At 40.2% G+C, this 23,698-nt stretch overlaps 1 long non-coding RNA gene across 1 annotated transcript; it reads left to right on the top strand.

Moving 5' to 3' along the window:
- Positions 1–4,647: 4,647 nt before the first annotated feature.
- On the top strand, positions 4,648–22,206 carry LOC145523779 (uncharacterized). Its single transcript, XR_014066950.1, has 4 exons — positions 4,648–4,773; positions 7,620–7,853; positions 20,508–20,588; positions 22,055–22,206. It is a non-coding gene; the product is annotated as an uncharacterized LOC145523779 (long non-coding RNA).
- Positions 22,207–23,698: the final 1,492 nt, after the last annotated feature.

A 23,698-nucleotide genomic window follows, 5' to 3' on the forward strand; every position in this document is an offset into this window, starting at 1 on the left:
CAGCAGCTCTTTTACTAGGAAGGAATTTATCCAAAGTTGCTTTCTAATCTTTCTGGCTTTTAAGTGCAGATAGTAAAAGTTTGGAGAGCAAGAGTTGAAGGAACCAGGGATTACCATAATTTACCATCAGTGAACACTACAGCAATGTGGTGTCAAGTATTGTTCATAAGATAAATATTTGCGATCCGAGTCAAATTTACTTAAGTATTTGAGAGAACACCAAAATACTGTCACCTCTAAAACGTCCTTTTTTCTTTTTTTTAAGTTGAAGCTAAAAACTACACATTGGGTTGTTTTAAACATGTGTGAGCGTGGAAGGAGAATACAGATGTTTGACAAATTATGGCTCAACACCTTGCCTATGGCACTTGCCCCTACCACACACAGAGACCCTGTGACCTTGAACTTCAGCTGTATTTGAAGACTGAGTAAGTGAGTCTTCCATGCAAATTAATCTTAGACTTGGGGTTCTATGACGTTTCTCCTTAATCTTCTCCTTCAAACTATCCTTATAAATACCCTTTCTCTCCTTCACATACAATATTAGTTACACATACCCAGCTCTGAAGTAAAGTATCCTTTATTTAAATAAAGTAGATGATTGATAAATTATGTAACACATACAGTGGAAAAAATATTCATTTAGTGAGAGTAACAATGTAGATATGTATTTATTGACATAAAAAATCAAAAGCATATCATTTGGAAAAAGATACTTTATAACAATAATGAATCTATCTTTGTTAACACACACATACAACTCATAATAAAGATATTCAAATATATTTTCCTAATGTTAATGTCTAGCTTGTCTAGATAGTAAGATTCTGAGCATTATAAATTTTCTCTAACCTTTTTAAATTTTATGTTTTTTACATTTTATGTAATTGCTTATAAAGAAAATAACTATTTCTATTCAAACATTAAAATGAAGATTTCCTTGGGTTAAATTTTCATATTGACGTCTACAAAAATAAGAAAAAGCTAACGATGTTGAGATAATGAACTCCTTCCGTCCCATCTCTTAGAGTATGTGCAGAAAAAATTTAACGAACTCACATGCTCACTGTTGATTATATTACCTACACGTTGGTCTGGTCTTGAAGTACAATATTGTGAGAGACAAACAAAGATATTCAGCACAGTTTCTCCCTACACAGTTGAAATCTGTACAGGAATGAATTGATGTATGAGTGTTTCCTCACCTACAGAATGATAATGATAAAAAAATCTAGCTCCTGGATTTGCTATAATGATTCAACAGGTAAATATTTTACAATATGCTCTATAAAAATTGTTAGATCAGACTTTTTTCTGTTGCTTATAACATGACTGAGAGGGAAGTAACACAGTGAATCAGACACCCACACTTATCTCAGGGGAAAAAAAGTGTAAATTACTGTGTTAATTGGTCTTAAGAGAAAACTTAGTGCATTAATTAGTCTTAAACAGAAAAAATATCAAACAAGTTTACGCAAAACTTGAGAGTGTTGAAGAGAAAGCCTTGGATCAGAAGGAATCAGACTTATAGTTCTAACACCTATGTCTCCAAACTCACGTTTCTTTCTTTTTTTCATAATTCTTTTTCCTCTTTTAAGCTGACAAGGTATTGAAATGTTAAAAAGGAATCACAGTAAAAAAAAAAAAAAATTAAAGGTAAAACCAAAGAACATTAAAAAAAAAGAAATCCATAGGAATATGTATGCAGTGTATATCCATATTTTTCTACCTAACAGAAGACAGATACAGAGAGAGGTGGGAAATGACTAGAGATACAGAGATGAAGTGAGATTATGGATTGATTTGGCTTCATCTACTTGGTGACCACTAGGTTGTTGATAAATTTCCCAAATTTTATGGAACATTACACTGAATTACCACCATGAGGACATTTTAATGTGAGATTTAAAAAATCAATACTTTTATTTTATCTCTTCATTCACAATTTTAACTCCTGAAATTTTTACTCACAGTAGGTAATATGGCTTGACTCAAACTACTTGATGTCTAGTTTTCAGCTTTCAGGGGTCCCATTTTTGACATTTTTGAGACCATAAACCATGAGAAACATAAATCAATATGGTAAGTATAAAATGATTGGTTAACAAGATATGTGAATGTTTCTCAAGGTGATCTAAAGACTTAAATGGCTTTAGAGCCACTTCCACTGATTTAGAGTTTGGAACAGTAGAGAATTATAAAATGTATTTTCATTTTTAATCCATGTTGTACATTACTAAATATAAAAAAATAACTGATATGGTGCAGTTATTTCCTGCCATTATTTCAAAGTTCTCTCTCCTTTTTGCAGTTTTTTATGTTTCTGTCATTTTTGATGTCAGAAGGAAGCCAACAGTTACAAGAATAATAGGTTATGTAAAGGTAGCTGATTCTGAAGAAGAGTCAGCTTATAAGTTCAAAGAAGAAAATAAGGTTAACCCTTTGGTGTTCCCATTGGTAACATTTTCATTATTCTGTATGCTACTGCCAATTTTTAATTTTTCTTAATGTTTGAAACTCTAGATCTCTGGTATTTATTTCCAGGTTCTTCATGTATTTATTTCCAGATTCTTCATGATTTGAAATCAGATCTCTTGTTGTGTGTACATGCATGCTAAGTTGCTTCAGTAGGGTCCGATTCTTTGCAACCTCATGGACTATAGCCTGACAGGCTCCTCTGTCCATGAGATTCTCCAGGCAAGAATAATGGAGTGGGTTGCCATGCCCTTCTCCAGGGGATCTTCATGGCCCAGGGAGCAAACTTTGTCTCTTACATGTCTTGTATTAGCAGGCAGTTTCTTTACCACTGAGCCACCTGGGAAGCCCATCTCTTTTTGTAGTTATGTTCAAACTACCATACAATTGCACTCATTTCACATGCTAGCAAGATAATGCTCAAAATCCTTCAAGCTAGGCTTCAACAGGACATGAACTGAGAAATTCCAGATGTCCAAGTTGGATTTAGAAAAGGGAGAGGAGCCAGAGATCAAATTGCCAACATCTGCTGGATCATAGAAAAAGTAGGGGAATTCAAGAAAAACATCTGCTTCATTGACTATGCTAAAGCCTTTGACTTTGTGGATCACAACAAACTGTGGGAAATTCTTAAAGAGATGGAAATACCAGACCACCTTACCTGTCTCCTGAGAAACCTGTGTGCATGTCAAGAAGCAACAGTTAGAACTGGACATGGAGCAAGAGACTGGTTCAAAATTGGGAAAAGAGTATGTCAAGGCTGTATATTGTCACCCTGCTTATATAACTTCTGTGCAGAGTCCACCATACGAAATGCCAGGCTGGATGAATCACAAGCTGGAATCAAGATTGCTGGGAGAAATATCAACAACCTCAGATATGCAAGTGTTATCACTCTAATGGCAAAAAGTGAAGAGGAAATAAAGAGCCTCTTGATGAGGGTGAAAAAGAGAGTGAAAAAGCTGGCTTAAAACTCAACTTTCAAAAAACTAAGATCATGACATCCAGTCCCATCACTTTATGACAAATAGAAGGGGAAAAAGTGGAAACAGAGACAGATTTTCTTTTCTTGGGCTCCAAATCACTGCAGACAATGATTGCAGCCCACAGAATTAAAAGACATTTGATCCTTGGAAGAAAAGCTGTGACAAACCTAGACAGCATATTAAAAGGCAAAGACATCACTTTGCCAACAAAGGCCTGTGTAGTCAAAGCTATGGTTTTTCCAGTAGTCAAATAAGGATGTGAGAGTTGTAACATAAAGAAGACTGAGCACCAAAGAATTGATGCTTTCAAACTGTGGTGCTGGAGAAGACTCTTAAAGTCCCTTGGTCTGCAAGGAAATCAAACCAGTGAATACTAAAGGAAACCAACACTGAATATTCACTGGAAGGATTGATGGTGAAGCTGAAGCTTCAATACTTTGGCCAGCTGGTGTGAAGAGCCAATTCATTGGAAAGGACCCTGATGCTGGGAAAGATTGAGGGCAAGTGGAGAAGGGGACAATAGAGGATGAGATACTTGGATGGCATCATGGACTCAATGGACATGAGTTAGAGCAAACTCTAGGAGATAGTGAAGGACAGGGAAGCCTGATGTGCTGCAGTTGATGGGGTCATGAAGAAGCGAACACAACTTAGTGACTGAATGTCTGAACAACATATAAATTTTTAAGCATTTCAAAAAGCACTGTCAAATATTACTCAGGGGCTCATAATGTGACCCCATAGACTGTAGCCTGCCAGGCTCCTCTGTCCGTGGAATTCTCCAGGCAAGAATACTGGAGTGAAAAGCCATGCCCTTCTACAGGGCATCTTCCCAATCCAGGGATCAAACCCAGGTATCTTGCATTGCAGGTGGATTCTTTACCATCTGAGCCACCAGGGAAGCTCAGTGGAGACATAAAGACAGGATTTAACAAAGGAGATATTTTTCAGATGCATTATTCCAAGCCATGAAAGGTTAAGCAATATACTTAGTGAAAGTGAAAAAAAAATGAATTGTTTATATGATGGGTTGAATTGTATCCCTCAAAGATATCTGTTGTAGTCCTAACACCTAATGTATCATGCTGTGACCTGATTTTGAAGTAAAGTCACTGTAGATACAATTAGTTAAGTTCAAATGAGGTCACAATAGCAGTAGGTCATGAAAAGTAGCCCCTAATCCAATAGGACTGGTGTCCTTATAAAGAGAGACACACAGGATGAATGCCAGGTGATTCCCAGGAAGAGACTGGCATGATGCAGCTGCAAATCAGGGAGAACTAAAGATTGACAGCAAACCACCAGAAGCCAGGTGACACCAGGAAGGAATTCCTGAACTGTTTTAGAGAGAGCAAGACCCTGCTGACACCTTGATTTCTGCTCTTAGGCTCCCAGAACTGTGAGACGATAAATTTCTTTTGTTTGAAGCCAAAAAAAAAAAACAAAGAGCAGAGGCAGAGAGTAATTATTTGCTATTTTAAACCTTCCCATTCTTTGTCCATATCTACCTGGCATCTTAGTCTTATATTCTCATTCTGGTTTCCAAACTTCCTATAGCCCTTCTCAGCATAATGTTTGGAGTGCATTTAGCAAAATACAGCACAGAACAATGTGTTGAGCCCACCTGATTTGATGGTGTGCCCACAACACTAAGGTTGGACAGTTGTTGCTTTGGTACACATAGAGTGGAAACCAGAGGTAAAAGAAGCACAGAAATGATGCTTTAGGGAACTATACTCAATATTTTGTAATAATCTATAAGGAAAAGAAATCTGAAAAAGAATATATCTGTATCTCTATATATGTCTGAATCACTTTGCTGTATACTTGAAACTAACACAATGTTCTAAATCAACTATACTTCAGGAAAAAAAATTTTTAAATAGTATGAAATGATGCATTTTTTATTATCCAGAGAAGAGTTCTATAGCCTGGGACCTAGTTTATAATGTACTCCTGGTATTAAATCTATCTTTTAATGAATAATCATTTTAAGACTTAGCTCTAAGTTCACAGAATTAATCAAGAGATGGCTAAGTGCATGAGGCTTGGAAATGAGTTCTGAGTTCTTGGCGAGGTGACATCAGTCAATTTACTGCACTTCTCTTAATCCCAATTCTGTCATGGGTAAAAAAGGGATAGAAATTCCTCTGACATAGGATCACTGTGATGATTGAATATGGTAATATCTACAAAATATTTAGCCAAGTGTCTAGCCCATGGAAAGCACTAAATAAATAGGGTCTACCATTGTCACCATTCCTATTCAGTAACCACTGCAACATCCTTAACTGTTTTTCCTAGTTTAAGAGAATCCAGTTTCTAATGGGTCAAATACAGTCAGTTTTTCTGCAAGGTATGGCTTCTGTAATGTGAAGAAGTCCACAAACAAATGGTAAATAGGGAAATGCTATCAATGTAACAGGACATTTGTGCTAGCTCACACACGAATCTTCCTATCCAATGGGAAGCAAGGAAGGAAGAATGGACTTATAACTTTTCACAGAGAAGGAACACCCCTCAATCTGGCTGCTGTACCTGAGGAAGGAGCCCCTTCAGCTACGTTTTAAGAAAGTTCAACACAAATTCCTGCATTCTGTCTTTCCTGCCCCTCCCCTACTCTCCCCCAAGATATGGCTCCCTGCTGTGAGGGTGCTCTTGGCTCAGGGCAGGTTGCCCTGCCTCCCACCTTAGCAACAGGCCCCTTCCATCAGTCTGGTCTCAGTTCCTGCAGCTGTGACCCAGTCCAATGGCTTGCTTCCATGTTCACTGTAGTGGCTTTATTCATTTTTAATGTCTGCTGCCAAGAAAGTTCATGACACCTTCCCCAGGTTCAAGTCATTGCTTTTGTTAAGGCTCTAGATATGCAGTGGCATCAGCGCCCATCTCCTTTAATTCATAAGCCCAGTTATTTTAAGAGCATGATTTTGCAGAATGCAAAGTTTTCAGGAATGCCTTATTTCAAAAACATCTCAAGTGTAGTAGGCACTTAGAGATGATCCGCTGAGGAATTACTCACCAAACCCTCAAACAAATAACTCGATAGGCAAACTACAGGCTGCAGTTGAAGATCTTCCCTCCAGATCACTGATGTGACTGGGGAGGAACAGAAAATGATTTCAGAGAGACAACAGCATGAGAAAAAAAAAGACAGTATATCATGGACTGTCTTTCTAAAAGGTAGTCGTAAATCCTGAAAACAATTTATTCCATTTTGCAACAGCACACCCACAGACATTCTTTCCAGTTGACTTTTTGATTTGAGGGTTTGTGGGTCATTTACAGTGTGTGTGTGTCTGTTATAAGCTTGGTTCAACTAAAAATAAAGTGGGGTCAGAGTTAGCAGTCTCACCAGGCAGCCTGAGAGGCTGGGACTGGAGCTTGTGATTAGTGGTCAGAGCTGCTGTCAAAGGAAACTGACCAGGTCATCATCTCAGGAATACAGATGCCTCAGTAGAAATAAAATGCAGGGCTTTCTCTGGACTTTGGTATTCCTATTGTGTTAGGTTTTTTCTTAACCCAAAGAATATTTAATACAGTTGACCCTTAAATAACATGGGGGACTTGGGGAGGTAGGGATTGGCAGAGTGTAAGGGTACCAGCCCTTCACTTGGTTGAAAATCCTTGTGTAACTTATATTCGGCCCTCCATATCCACAGTTCCTCATTCCTGGATTCAACCAACCTGGGACCTCGTAATATTGTAATATTTACTGTTGAAAAAAAGCCACATGTAAGGGGTAGACCCACACAATTCAAATACATGCTGTTCAAGATCAACTGTATTTACAGTTACTATTATCAGAAACTTCTCAAAGATTATCTTTTAAAGAATCAGCAAACTGGAGTATAACGAAATACATCAACGTGTTTCCACCTCAGGGGTTTGGTCCTCGTTCTCCCATCTGCTGGAAATCTGCTTTGCATAGACATCTATTGTACATGGCTACCTGCAGGGACACTCACTGGCTGTCTTTCCCCAGGTGTTTCCCATCCACTTTCTTGACTTATTCTTTTTCAGAGCATCATTACCAATTAATGTGCTCTATGGAAAATGTGCTTGTTGATTGCCAGCAGTTGATCCTGAAAAAAATTCTTTACAAACTCTGATGCTATTCAAATTAAAAACCCCACCAGTTTCCTATTTGATTTGCTCCAGGTGGGAAGATACTTTTTACCAGGAGAGAGAGAAAAAAATTGAAAGAAGGAGAGAAAATGAAAGAAGGAAGGAAGAAAGGAAAAAAGAGAGAAAAAATACAATTGGAGAAAATACTTTCATGTATAGCCTTGTTCAAGTCCTTCTAAATCAAGAGGACATCTTGGATCCAAGAAGACATCATGAATATACTTAGAAGAGAGCAGAAAACATCTTCTTAAAAGCCTTGCTTCTCAGGTATTCAAAAGTCTTAATCACATTTTTCCTGCTCTGGGGTCACGTTAAGATATAATTAAACCAAAGAGCTTAGCATGGAGGATAAGTGGTGGTCACTGCAGTGAAAAGTACAAGGTTGTGTGACTTTGGAGCAAGCATGGGGGACAGGAAAAAGAACACATTTTTTTATAGATTGGGCATAATTCAGGTTAAGAGATGATCTAAAGAGCTGTACTTGAAAACATCCTTACTTATAAAAATGAATGAACTTCCGATATACACAACAACATGCGTAAAGCTCACGTGCATTATGCTTGGGGAATAAAGCCAGACACCAGAGGCTATGTACTGTAGGATCTCATGTATCCAACCCTTGGAATAAACTAAACTATAAGGACAGGGAATTCCCTGGGGTACAGTGGTTAATCTCCGCACTCCCAAGGCAGGGGACCCGGGTTTGCTCCCTGGTCAGGGAACTATTAATAGATCCCACATGCCTCAACTAAGACCTGGCACAGCCAAACAAATAAATAAGTAAATATTAAAAAAAACAAACTATTCTCTAATAGGTCAGTGTTTTTACCAAGGTCAAGAGAAGGTAGATGCTGCTACTACCTAGATTAGTGGAAATCTGTAAATGATGTGGCTGTGGGACCCAAAAATAAGCAAACTCTGGAGTCACTGGTACAAGTACTACCAGAAACCTAAGAAATCAGTGGTAGATATGCAAGGACCTGGAGAACAAGAATGTATATGGGGCCCATGCCCTAGAGTTGGTACAGGGATGGCAAGGTTTGGCAAGAGAGAGATGCTGCCACTTATGTGAGATTGTTGGGCCTCATCTTAAGATTGCTTATGGGTTTAAAACTGTGGTCTTAAATCCATGAAAGCCCAATCAGAAAGGATATTAAATTCTGTGGATTCTTGATTACCTGGGGCTGAGTTAATCATAAGTGGATTATTCGGTGAGGTGCCTCTAATCAAAGCTGTTCCGCCATTGCCTAGTTGGCATGTGCTTCACTGCAGCCCATCTGCTTCTGGATAAGGGGCAGCGGTTACGTTTTTGGTCTGAACCATAACGCAGGGTATCTGTGGCCACCACCCCATTCACCCTGCACCCTGGTCAGCAGAAAGCCTATGAGCAGGGGAGTAGAGAATCTGAAGCAACTTCACCCTGACTTGGGGAGATTCCAGACACACACTTTGCAAGGTGTGACTTTTGAGCTGAAACTTGGAAAATAGTGTTCTGAGATGGGGAAGATATGGACAGAAGTACCTCCGGAGTAGGAAGCTGCATACTCTAGTGTAAACACGTAATTATGAGGCTAAATTTGGAGCACTTTGAAAGAGATATCATGTGTGTGCGTGTGTGTGTTCACAATGTAATTTTTTAAGAATATAAAAGTGGTGGAGAGATAGGGTACTTGGGGAGACCATGGAGGAACTTAATCACAATCCAAAGATTGCAGCTTTTTTTTTCTTCCTTCCTCTGACACTTCTCTCCTGGAAGGAAAGTAACATAATCAAAATTTTGCTGATGTTGCATTAGATGGAGCACCATCAGTTGTTCAAGGGTGAGTAAACTGCTAACCTAATGCTGAACAGCAGAAACTTGTTTATATCTATGACTGTAATGGCCAAGAATCAGGCGCACAGGGTAAAATATATGTTAACTGAGTGAAAGTTGCTCAGTCGTGTCCAACTCTTTGCTACCCCATGGACTATACAGTCCATGGAACTCTCCAGGCCAAAATACTGGAGTGGGTAGCCATTCCCTTCTTCAGGGGATCTTCCCAACCCGGCAATTGAACTCAGGTCTTCGGCATTTCAGGAGGATTCTTTACCAGCTGAGCCACCAAGGAAGCCCAAAAATAACATTAAGTCAATGTCATTTTTCACATGGGCCAATTCTTAACCATAGCCACATTTTAAATTCCTATGTGTCTCTTCCCCAAGTTAATTAAAATGAACAATGACTCACCGACCATCAAAGGGATTCATAAGCTTTAAAAGATGAGCCATTAATTAAGGCTTCTCTGTATCAGCTTCAAATTGATTTTTCTAATTTTGGCTGACTCCTACATATGCAAGCATGAAGTGAGAGGATCACATTTTCCTTAAAAACAGAAATCCCCAAATCAGAACTGATTTAATTCCAACATGATTTGGCAAATTAAAGAGAGTTAGAAATATTCTCACTGAATGTGAGGATAAAAATCAACAGCTTGATTTTATTGAGGATGATTCCAAGTTGGCTTATTTTAATCTTATATTCCAACCAAAGCAACAAGTCCATGTGAAACCAGTTCCTGGTATGAAGTCCCTTCATTTGGTGTTATTTCCAATTTCCAAGGGCCGCCCTGTGAAGTGTGGATGGGAAGTTTTCTGTTGAAGTGCTCTGAGTATTGCTTGTTACAGAATTATAACTTAATAAAGACTCATATCATCCAAATTTCAAAACCAAACTTAATGCTCATTACCTGAGCCTCACCATAAACCTACAAGTTGAATCATTCCCATTTTACTGATGAAGAAACTGAGCCTTAGATTTAATTCCCAATTATCCTAGGAGGACAATGCACATTTCTCCTTTATAAGAAGTCTAAGGGGCTGCTCTTTCGTTTGCTTTTTTTGGCATCTCGTCCTTAAAATGTATTTCCTAAAAGATCTGTTTACTGTCTGTCTTCCCCATTAACATAAGTACCCCAACAGGAGGGTACTATGTCTGTCTTGCTCAGGGCTCCATGCCCAAAGCCTAGGACAGTGTCTGGAAAACAGAAAGTTCTCAATATCTGTTGAATAGGTGTATCACAAAATGTCTTTTAAAATCAATTTGTCCTCTTCCCAGCTACTTCAGTTTTGCCTACTATTTGGAGGTTTTGCATTAATCAAACGGGTCCTTACACCTAGATACCAATTAACAGGTTTTATCTCTAAAGAAAAGCAATATAAACAAAAGTTTGGATAGTTTTTCTTGCTCTCCACACTGCAGGAATAAGCAAATTGGTGTGTACATTCTAAAGTTTCCATGAGACCTGAGTTTGCATGCAGATGTAATTACTATGGTGATACTAGGCTCACACAGCTACAGCTGGGCTTATGGGAGGAGAGACTCTGAAAGTGTTGGTTGGATTCCTCTTGTCTGAAGATTGCTGGCATGGCCCCACCATCCCCTTTAATCCTCCCTTTGAGCTGAGCTGTCTTGAAGGAGGAAAACTAAGCAAGGAGTAACAGCTTTCTATGGTTGAGTATGAGAAATCACACTCAAGGATCACAAGGCAATTGAGCATTTCCAAATTGTAGAAAGAGACTCTATCTCATAGATTTAAGGAAACATAAGCCTGGAGTAATTAATTTTTCACTAGGAATGATCTTGAATCCTTTTATTGTCAATGAAATCCCCAATCACAGTTGTGTATGAATTTAGCAACAAACATAAGCTTTAGTTTAGTTTAGTTCTGTTTTGTTTTTTTTTCAGTCTCAGCTTTACTTTCTGAAACTGTCTTTTGAAAGGTCAGAAAGGTCTATGTGTGATTTTTTTCACATACAGAAAGAAAAAAACACCGAAGGACTTGTGTCTTGAGACAAGTTTATTGCCTACTGGCTGAGTTCCGTAAAACACAGAGAAGCCACTAATGGTGGGCTGAAAATATAGAACTTTGCACCTTTACTTCAGTTGGGTTGATGTATTTAATTTATTTAGCCATCTGGACAAGGGAATTTAATCTCTTCATGCACTCACACAGGGATGTGCCATTACCTACATGCAAGGGGAATATTTCACCGATTAATTCATGTCTGAAGGCAACATTCCCCTTCCTTCCTGTGGTCATCTGCCTTCACTAGTGCAGATAATACACATGATACTCTTAACCACATGCCAGGGACTTGCTAAGCGCTTTACCAGTAATGTCTCACAACCACCTTCCAAGTTTTCTACTTTTATGGTCTCAATTTTACAAACGAGACACTAAGGCCAAGAGAGATTAATTTCTCCCAAGGTCACCCACTTCTTAAGTGCTAACGCAGAAATTTTGGTGTGTTTAGTTCTAGAACTTGGATCTATAATCATGATTTTGCACTGCCCTGTCTTTCTGAGCATGTATTGCTCAGAAATAGGGGCTTGTCTAGTAGCTGTACCAAAAGGACACTGGAGAGACAATTCTCTGTGGACAGTGACAATGATCTATATAAAGCTTTTACTTTTGTTGGCTCATCATCATCTCTAGCTAGTAAAACATGACTCCCCTCAAAATGTGTTTTGTCTCTCTGGCTCACCAAAGGGATAACTTATAAGACACAACTTATAAGATAACAGCAAATATGCCTTGCTAAGAAAAGTAGGGCTGTCAACACAATCAGATACACTCAAGTTGATAGCTTAATTTTGCTGTAAAAATTTAGAAGACAAAATCCCTGCATTTGGGCTCAGGATACCTATATTCTGATTCTAGCCCTCTAACTTTGGGAACTTATCCCTCCTGAGCCTCAGCCTCAGCCTCAGTTTATTCATATGTGCACTAGGGAATAATACTTGTTCTGCTGATTTTCCTTCAGTTACTATGAGGGGAAAGAAATTGCAGCAACAGCAAACATCAAAGCTTAGATCAATGTGCCATTCACTCAGCTATTCACATAACAAATAATTTCACTGAGTGTGTACCCTGTGTGGGCACCATGGTATGTCTTGGGGCTACAAAGTCTTCACTCTGAGGGAGGGATATTCTGAACTGAAACTCAGTTTGGCTTGTGGGGTGGTTAATAGCATGAACTTTGTTGGATTTCTTTCTAGGACTCAGTATGTATTAACATAAACAGAATTGAATATTTTGGAAAGTTCTGGATCTCTCACCTTATATTTGGCCGCAGAATGCATGGAAACTAAAACAGAAAACTAAGCAACCAAAGAGGAATGAATGGAGCCCAGCCTGGATGGGGGGCACATTTTGGCTGTCAAGTGAGCGGCAGTTCCCATGACAGCAGCATGGTTGGTCTGTGATAACAGAACGAAAATATTACCCTACCTGAGCTCCGTCCCAGTGCTATATGGCCCAGCCAGTTCTGCCCTCCATGAACACCTACTCAGATCTGAGACTAGCCAGTTGGTCCTAGTGCCTGGTGTTTATGGGGTGGTGGAGGGGCAGGGGCAGGCATAGGCTTGCTCCATGGAAGGCGTTAACTTCGGCCACCCATAGCCCTTCTGAAAGCCTTCTATTTCCTCCCATTCAGAGGCACACCTTTTCAGGTGCTAGATGAGTTTTCTAATCTCTGCGAAGTTCGTGGGAAGATAACCACCATCATAAGCATGTAGGTTGGCCAACTTAATTGGGAACAGGGCCCTGCTCTCAGGAGGGTTGCTGTTAAGAGTTCAATACTCTGAGGATGCCATCTTGCAATTTGTAACAACATGGTCCTCGACTTTGTTTTATACAAGAAGTCTGATGGGACAACGGGGCTTGTGTTAGATCATGAAAGCTTTTTCACACAGGGAAGCTTCCTGCTTCCTCTTTGCGACACACTCTTAGCCTTCTCCTCTCCACTCTCTGGAGCACTGGGTCTTCCCCGGCCTCCTTCAGCTCCCACCCAGCAAGGGCCTCAGGCGGGGAACTGCGTACAAGAATGGGGGGAGCTGGGGTGTCACATGATGGGCAGGCAGAGGGCCCACCAAGGTGGACAGGAGGAATTCTGCAGGCAGTAGGCTGCTCATACACACGTGCATATGCATGCTCTGCAGGCAGGTCCCTGGGGGTCCATAAGAGTCTGCACCCAACTCAGGGCATTCAAGTGACCAGGCAGCGTGCTGTTAACTAGGAAATTAACACCAAGGCAGATCGAAAGAGGCCAAAGAAGAAAGGAAACGTTTTCTATTTTAACACCTTCCACAGCCCTGTTTGCAACAGAGCCCTGTACTTTGATTTTGTGCTGGGCTGCCTTAAACTATGGAGGGGCCCTGCTGGGAAGCTCAGATTCCAAGGGTAAAGGCTGACTCACTTTTTAACACTCACAGATTAAAACAAAAAACAAAACAAAGAGCTAACCAAAAGGACCCATCTCCCCAGTGAAGGGGAAAGGGAAAACAGAGGGAAAGTTACATTTACTAATGCCCTTCCCAGGCTGGAATGAGGCTGATGCTTTACTGACACCATCCTTTAAATCCCTGCGGAGAATCCGGTGAGGTGGGGTGAGGGAGGGATTAGCTTCATATTCAAGATGAAGGAACAAAGGCTCAGAAAAGTTAACTGACTTGCCCAAGAAACTGAGGTGGCATCTGATGCAGGGTCAGAATGAAAACCTGGGTTGCTGGGTGCAAAAGCCCACAAGCTCTGTGTTCCCAGACCTGGATACAAAGTTATTGTAAAAGGAGAAAAATGCCATGGAGCTCAACTTAAATCATCCTTATTATGATGTCACTTAAATGTGTAAGAACGTAAACCTAGGTATTAACTTTTTAGCTTTAACATAAAGTTCTCAGGTTAAATACAAAGGAAACTACACAATCAACTAAATTTGAATTAGCAACAGTAATGTAATAGATGGTGTTTTGCTCAAAGCTATTTAAATTCAAATTAAATTTGAATTCATTAATATTGAATTTAATTGTGGAAAGATATATGTTCATGGCTTATTCTATATTTAATTTCTAAATTTGACTTTAATTATCCATACCTAGGGAACTCTTGAACACAAAAGCGTATAGTATAAAATCATATTAATAATTCAAAGGTGTTTTTATTATTTTGTTTTATTTTATTTCATTTCATTATTATTACTGTATTTCCAGCTGAAGGTTATCAGACCTTATGTTTAAAAATCACCACTCTTGATGGTGAGTTGTTTTGTCACATAAAATCATACTGTTCATTTAAAGATAAATTTATCATGACAATATTAAGAAATCTATTCCAATTATTTCTGGACTAGGAATTAGAATACTGTATTGCACATTAACCACTACACTTTCAGCTACTGAAACATTGTAAATAGTTGAATGGAAAGAACAATGGCTACTAACCAATAGGTATGGAGATATTTGACTATTTTAACATCTGGTTATGGTTGCACCATACTAGCTTAGTATTAGCCATGACTATTACAGAAGCTTACTCTGTCCTTGCCCATGGCCTTCCCAATCATTGCTTATCATGTAAGTATGTAAAGCATGTAAATGTGTGTTGCTTATGTTCCTGTAGTGTGTAGGATTGTGTGTGTTGAGTGCATACGTACAGACCTATAAATATATGTTTGTGAATATGTGTATATGTACATGTAAGGAAATTTCTGAGCCTGGAGGGAGAATATGAAGCCTCATATTTTATCCTTGTTACTGGTGATATTTGCATATAATGTTGCATTATCTGCATATAATGTTTTTGTTCAGTCATGCTGACTCTGCGACCCCAGCACACCAGGACTCTGGCAGCATGCCAGGCCTTCCTATCCCTCATCATCTCCCAGAGTTTGCTCAAACTCAGGTCCATTGAGTGAGTGATGCCATCCAACCATCTCATGCCCTGTCATCCCCTTCTCCTCTTGCCTTCAATCTTTCCTAGCATCACAGTCTTTTCCAATGAGTTGGCTGTTTGCATCATGTGGGCAAAGTGTTGGATCTTCAGCTTCAGCATAATTACTTTGAATGAATATTCAGGATTGATTTCCTTTAGAATTGACTGGTTTGATCTCCTTGCTGTCCAAGGGACTCTCAAGAGTCTTCTCTAGTGCCACAGTTCAAAGGCATCAATTCTTCAGCACACAAAATTCTTCAGGTACACAAAAAAATAGTATTGAATCTTATGTTACCGGATGCTCTCTTTCTTAGGCATTAGTTTTCCCTTGGTTGTGGGTTCCCTACCAACTCCAACTTATCTAAGGGTGGGGAAATAGCTTATATATTTACTTTATTATTATTGGTATTTTTCAGTTTGTCCAAAAGTTTCTTGGTGCTTACTGTGAGTAAAAAAGAGTTCTAAAGCATTTTATAATATGAATTACTTCATAATTGCTTTACATTGCACTTCCCTGTGATGAGAATTAAAAGGAAGTAGTTTTTTTGGGAGGTGACTCCAAGGAGTTTTTGTCAGGTTGGAGAATGGGATGGGGACGGGAAAGAAGCCAGGTGGGTGCATTCAGGAGCGGTTACCATTATGGGAAGGTGGGCTTGTTTCTGTTGGGGCTCTCTGAGAGAGAATGGAGAACACCTCAGAGTCTCCCCACAGGGGCAAGGAAGCTGGAGTATTTCCTACCCATCTCTTCTTTCAGTAGTTAAAAGGGCAGCTCCCAGGTACCATTAGCTCCATGGCACTTCTGGCCTGCCTCACAGGTGGCTGAGTGGTCAGACAACCCCTTCCAGAGAGGCCCAGGAGGCTGGAGTAAGAAGTTGGTGTTTAGGAGGCGGTGTGCTCAGGAGCTGTAAAGGGGCCACCAGCACCTGCTGCCATACTTAGAACAATACTGTTATTACACACATTTGACAGAGAAGAAATGGAGATCCAGGGTGGTTAGGCGCATTGCCCCAGGTCCTAGAGGCAGTGAGTGCAGGAGCTGGGGTCCTATCCCCTGGTTTGGCCATAGTCTACCTTCTTCAGTACTATAAAGGGGATAAAAATTAATTTTTTCCCTCTGGGTATTTTTCCCTAAAATATTCCACTTCAAATCATAAAGAGGTCTTAACAATGCATATTTTCTAATTCGCTGAAGAAGAAATCTGTTGATGATAATATATTCTTTCCTTTTCTATCATCTCTGAGCAAATATTTCTGAATGTACTTCTTCTTTTTCTTGGATGACTCTCCAAGATAAAGTCTGCAACTTTTCTATTAAGAATGAAGGCAAATTATCTAAAAGGAAACAAAGAACAGTAACTCTTTGAGAGAGATAGGAATGATGTTACAGTCAAGGGTGGAGTTATATGTCCCAAGGATCAGGGGGTGGGACTGGGTAGCTCACAAAATATAAGTTGTACTATTTACTTACAACAGTTGCATAAAAGTAAAAGGGAGAAAGGCTCAGAGTCTAGGTGATGGGCCTTGATTGGGAGACAAAGTGGTCCTCCTGGGCTTCCTAATGTCTCCCTCTCCAGGAACAAGGCTGACATGCCTTTTAGGGAACACCATCTGGAGTCATGTGACATAGAGACTCCATGGGTCTATGACTCATGGATCAAAGTTCTGGAACTAAATCACACATTTCAACCTGACTCAGACATGCTTAGAATGGGCCTAGCTCATGCATTTCACATCTGTTTCCTGTGTTCAGTGCTATTTGTCAGATGACATGACAAAAAGGCACAAGAAATGGCCCGAACTGCAAAGAACAACCCGCTATTGCAGGAAACGTATTGCGATATTCTCTTGAGTCTGTTCTTACTACAGTTCCTTTCCCAACCCCTCCATGCTTCCAGAGGGGCTCCTTTGCCTCAGGGGAGTTTTGTGGCAGAGCAGAAAACTTAAGCTTCTGGAAACAAGTAGTCTGCCTCTTCTGGCCTTTATAAATCCTAAATTGATAAAGAAATTTTCCTGAGTATCCTTGAGACAAAGGACTGAAAGGGGTGTATCTTCAAGAGCGAAAGGAGAGAAGCAGAGAGGTACTCCCCACCAATCAGGAAGCAAGTTGAGGTGTTGAGTTCTTGGGGAAACAGGCACCTGTAGGGTCTCAGGAACTAGAATCTCAGCCTCAGAAAAGATTCTGAGCCTCATGCGTGGTCTCAAAACTCAGAGCCACCATGCTGTATCACAGTGATTGCAACCAAAGGGATGTGAGAGACCCTTCCTTCCCCCCAAATTTCAAACAGAAGTGTCTCAGATTCTTAAAAAATCTGGAGAGTTACAGTAGCATCTAAAAATGATGCTTCTCAGTAGGGTGAGGGTGAGGGCAGTTTTAAAGATATTTTTTACTGCTTGAATTTGTTAAGTGTTTCATACTCAGCACTGAATAACAGCTAATATTTGATGTGCATTTCAGTATTCTATAAGCAGAGTTAAGTACTTTGCATGAATATCTCATACAACCTTCCCAGAAGCTCAGTGGGTTTAATGATTTTGCTTTCCCCATTGCACAGATGAGGAAAATGAGGCTGAGAGAGTCCGTGACTTAGCTCAAGCTAAGGCCCCATTGAGTGAGATGTGACCCAGTCCATGTGACAAAAAGTCTGTGCATTTAACTCAATGCTGTTAAGTCTAGATCATAAGATAATTAGGGCATCATACCTGAGAGTACATGGGTAAAGTTTAAATTCAGTGTTTCAGCTATAAATGTGCAGTACTTTGAAGGAAAGAGAGAACAATGAAGGCTGCAGACAGGAATTTCAGCACCATGAAGGCTGAAAACTTGGTTGATTTTGTTCAACAGTGCATCCCAGGTGCCTAGAATAGCACCTGGCTCATAGTAGGAACTTAATATTTGACAAATGAATGAATGAATAAATGAATGAATGCCTTTTATGACGAGAGGGCTTTTGAGAATCCAAAGGAAAGCCATTTCAGGTGGGGTAGACTCCACTTTGCTAAATCACTTTGAAATGGTTAGGGATTTGTATGACTGAACACTTCTCCACACATTTCCAAAATGGGCTCATTATCCTTGCTTGTCTCCTCTACCAAGCCCTGATCACTTTAGTGAAGGGGAAGGAATTCTTCCTGATTCTAGAATGCAGATAGACTCCATCAGCAAAGTAGTATTTTGGGTAGAGTAAAGATAAGCCGAGGTAAATACCTAGATTAATGACAACAGATCCATATGTTTAGCATAGACTTATGTTTTGATTGTCCGTAAGCATATAACTGCTCATTATGTCTTCATTAAAGAGTTTCGAGGGATCCCGGGGTGAATTATAATGATTAAAAATAATGCAAAGCAAAGAGCTTTTTGGATCTACCTCTCAGAACACAAAGACTCTTCTTAGAAGGAGATGGTGATTTGACTCTAGAATTCTCATAAAACAATCTAAGACAAAGAGAAGTCTATAATAGGGAGTTTTTAGAGTAGAAAATACAGGATGTGAATTCAAGATTCATTTTTAGTTAAAACTATAAGGTTATCTAGCAATGTGTTTCAGAGATTTTGACAAAGTATTTATTTCTGTTTTACTACTGGGGCAAGTCAGCCCCAGAGCACTTAAGGGATTTTCCCTAGGATAGCAGATCCAAGCCTCCTAATGCCATCCTCAAATCTATGGAGAGACAGATAGAAGGAGAAATCACCTATTAATGTTCTAGGACAGTCTGCAACCAAAATTAATGGTGAAATGGAAAAGTATATACATACTGTTCATTTCCTATATGAACTCAAGCAACCTTCTGGCTGCTCTAAATGAGAAGTCTGACGTTTCCCTTGGCAGTATTGCTGGGGAGATAAGATAAATTGGAATTCCTAAGATGAGCTGGGATACTTATCAGTAGAAATAGCTTCAAGGGAAATGTCTGCTTTCTATCTCTTGAAAATTAAGAAACCACTGACAGGAAGAAATTTTGGTATTTGATAATACGAAGGCAGCATGTACTACGACATTCTAGGGCATATATGCTCAGTGTAAATAGAAATCCATCTGCTTAGCAACTGAGACTCACTGAAACATGACTGCCTGCAAGCTCTTGCCTTAGCCACCTGCAGCTTGGCTCCTCTGTCCACTCAGAGCAGCAGTACTGTTAGGTCAAAGGCCTTCTATCCTGTTTGTGTCCACTGGGGCCATTTTTACCTTGACGTAAAGACTGGCACTTCTCTGACATTTCTCCAACACCAAGTAGAGCAAGGGAAAGAAATGTTGGTAGTGACTCTCAGTATCTAGGAATATAGTTTACAATGACAGTGGATCTGTTCCACTTTCTGGACTTTAGGATAATGTCCCCAACTGCCCCCACTGGGGCTGCCTATGGGGGTGACCTTGGCAGTGCTCCACATAGAATATGTAAACTTTTTGGTTCTTTCCCAACATCAAATTTAATCCCCGAAGGCAAACACTCATTTCACTTTCTCATTGTCCTAAGACTCTGGGCTAAAAATGCCAGCATGTTTTTCTGCTGTAAGATTTGAAATTTTTACTGGTTTTGGAGATGTCAGGAAAGGTATAGAAGAACCCTTGCTTGCAGTACCAGCTTCAAAAATTGTGTGCTCAAAGCAGGAGACTCAAAAGCATCAAATACAAACGCTATTTTGATTAAGACCAATCTTTTGCACTTGTATTTACATGTGAATTCTGATGGCAGGATTAACATTAATTACATAGAGAAAGATCTCCATGGAGGTGAGATAACTCTGCCTGTTTTCAGAGAGAATGGCCAGCATGTGCTGTCTAATTGGGCAATTACAGTGGCCTCTCTGAAACACAAATCTGGCTGTGCCAGTCTCCTGTTTAAAACCTTGCGCTGGTTCTCTTTGACATTAATGAATAGTCATCAGGATTCTATTGGTAGCAAGGCACAAAAACCAAACTTAAAACGGCTTAGGTAAAAAGCATGTCTATTGGCTTATGTGGCTAAAAATCCCAAGGTGTGGGACAGCTTCCAGAAGGATCTAGGGGTTCAAATAATACTGCCAAGAATTCATCTTTCTCAGGGCAGGGGCAGCAGGGAGGGAAGCTTGGCAGTTAGGGTGCAGGTTTGGAGACAACTGAGTTGTGTAAGTGCTGACCTTGAGAGCCAGAGCCTGCTTACCGGGATTTGCCTTCTTATGTTCGCACCTTAGGGATCTTGCTGGCATCACCTGTCAAGACCCTGGGACATCTCCACCTCTCAGCTCTTATTTTCACATTAACTTCTTTTTCAGGTGAGTTCTTCCCTTGCAGTGACCATAAGGTCCAGGCACGATTCTATCGTTTTAGTAAACTTTTCCCTTTCCACATATGCCTCCTTCAAAGCACTTTTCTTGTAAATTCAAGAGAGAACAATTCGAGAATTTGGCTCTGATTAACCTGGGTGTGGCAGAATCATTTAATACTCTGTGGTCCCCAATTATTTCCTTTTCTTCCTGGACATACAAGTTAGCTAACCTACATTTCCCAGGTCGCTTGCATCTCGCTTGGGTCATGTATAGTGATCTCCACATACCCTCTGTCTCCACTCATTGACTGGCTGGAACAGATGACTTAACAGATGGCTCCAGGGTCTCAGAGGATTCCGAGGTCCCAGGATATGACAGAGCCATTGTTGAAAGGAGCCTGGATCTCTGGGTCACCAGGGATGGGAGAAACCATCCTGATGAGACACTTGATGATGAATGCTTGTGTTGGGTTTTTTCTGAGCGAGAAACCAAACTGAGATTTCAGGATCTTTGGTACAAAAGTTAGGGATTCTTGTCCCATTTAATCCACTGGGTGTGTGCTTGGTCATGAACATATTACCATTGTCAGAAAGGATGCGGTATTCTGACCGGCTAAGCCTGGGTCATGTGTACATCTTTGGGGCTGTGGGTTAAATAGAGCCCTGCCCCAAACCACACAGATGTAGAGTGAGGAAGGAGCATTTCTGTAGAGGACAATCAAGATGCTGTCACCAGAATAGAGAGGGGAGATGTTGGACAGACAGACAAACAGACAAACCAGAAGTCCACTACAGACTTGCACAAAACCCTTAGGATTGTTTCTGTGATGTTATGCTATAAGACTGCCCAAAGTGGTGAGTCATTAATTATGTTATCAAAAACCATGAAATCCCTTAAAGCAGGGGTGGATGTCATCATCAGTTCATCCCCAACACTGAGCATAGTCCTTCTACCTGGAGGAAATAAGCAGATGAATGAAGAAAGGAATATAGTCCACTTATCCAGCTGTGAACTAAACTCACCTTCCCAGAGGATATTCATGGGATATCGAGATCGACTTTTTCATTTATATCATTAAGTAAGAAATTTAGTAATCAAAAATGATCAGTAGCATGAATATTTCTGAAACCATTTATCTGTTTTACAAGTCTTACTATGTTAATCTAAATGATAACTTTTGAATATAAGGTACTTATAAAGTTATTTCAGAATAAAGGTATTATGATAACTTAGTTACATCAAGAACTTATTCATGTGTGCATATGTGTATTTCAAGGGAAAAACAGGCTAAAAAACAAATTTTAAGTGAAAACTAATTTAGGAAGTAGAATTTATTCTTTGTCTTATTTTTCTTTCCTTTTCCCATTGTTTGGGGCTTTATAGAAAACCAGTATCCAACATATGGCTGATACGAGGATGAAATTGTGAGCAGTGTCTCAGATTTTATTGTGATCTTTCTTTCTCTCTTAAAGATAATGTCCTCATTGTCTGATTGAGACAGAAACTCCCCACCTCTCTATTAAAAAAAAAAAAGAAAAAAGGCAGCCCTGACCAAGAGGTTTCTGAAGCCTCCATTGATAACACACAATGGCCTCTTCTTGCAGGAACATTTCACGGCCCTTAAGTAAGTCACTGTTGGCTCATATGATGAAAGAGTGAAAGATGGAAAAAGAGAACCTGAGGGCTCATCAAAGCCTGGTTTTGGCAGGGGATTGTGGGTATTAGCAAGAATCCATAAATAGCTGCCTGGGCTAAGAGATGCCAATTTTGTACCTAAATGATGGTGAGAAAAGACAAATCTTCAAAGTAAATATTTTCCTGCATTGTTTAGCTTGGGAGAGGCAAGGGAAGGGAAGGAAAAGGAGAGGACACGAATAACCGCTGCCATGAGTCAGAACCAGTGCTCTGGGTAGCTTTGCCCTTCCTCTTGTAGGCTCTCTGATGCCAGTTCCCACTGTCCTGGCCTGTAGCTTGGACCATTTCCCATTGCATAGAGGTGAAGGACCCTATGCAGATGTATTATGCTGAGCATGGAGCTTAGTGTAAAAATAAGATTGCCACTTTCTGTCAGCTTGACCTAGGGCACATCTTCTGTGATTGTCCCCACCCTAATTCCTGAAGCCTGCTGTATTACGCAGTTCACCAGAGCTTTTATTAATTCTTTTTTGTATATCAGAGGAAATTTATTATTAAATTGGTTACAGGACATGAGAAATCCTACAATCTGTCATCTGCAAGCTGGAGAAACAAGCAATCTGTTCTTGTTTATAGTTCAGTCTGAGTCCAAAGGCCTGAGAATAAGGAACTCCAATGTCCAAGGGCAGAACACGGATATCCCCGAAGACAGAATTCATCCCTCCTCTGCCTTTGTCTGAGCCCACAGCAGGTTGGATGATGCCTACCCACGTTGAGGAGGAAGATTTTCTTGCTCATTCTGCTGATTCATATGTAATCTCTTTTGGAAACAACCCCACAGACACATCCACAAATCATTTTTTGTCAACTTTCTGACAGTCAAGTTGACATATAAAATTAACCATTATACCTGTGAATATATTACCTTATATGGCACAAGGAGGGCTTCCCTGGTGGCTCAGAAGTAAAGAATTTGCCTGCAATGCAAGAGATGCAGCAGACATGAAACAAGTTCAATCCCTGGGTCAGAAAGTTTCCCTGGATGAGGGATTCTTGCCTGGAGAAGCCCATGGACTGAGGAGTCTGGGGGAACTACAGTCCATAGGGCTGCAAAAAGTCAGACACAACTGAAGGGACTAAGCGTGTATGCATGACACAAGCGGCTTTATAGGTGTGCCTAAGGGAGGTGATTCTGGCTTATCCAGATAAGCCCAATTTAATCATGTGAAAGCCTTTCCTAGCTGGGTCAGAGAGAGAGATGTGACAACGGAACAATCAGAGAGATGCCACGTTTCAGACTTTGAAGACAGTGGGAGAGGCCACAAGCTGAGGACTATGGACAGCCTCTAGAAGCTGAAAAAAGGCAAGAAACTGAGTCCCTACCCCCTCAGTCAGAGCTCACAGAAAAGAAAGCAGTCCTGCCCAAACTTGGACTTCACCCTGTTGAGACCCATGTCAAACTTCAAATTTGTGTTAAGTCT

Source organism: Giraffa tippelskirchi, chromosome 1 (assembly GCF_054371585.1).
Source record: "Giraffa tippelskirchi isolate mGirTip1 chromosome 1, T2T-mGirTip1v1.2.pri, whole genome shotgun sequence".
Classification (NCBI taxonomy): Eukaryota; Metazoa; Chordata; class Mammalia; order Artiodactyla; family Giraffidae; genus Giraffa; species Giraffa tippelskirchi.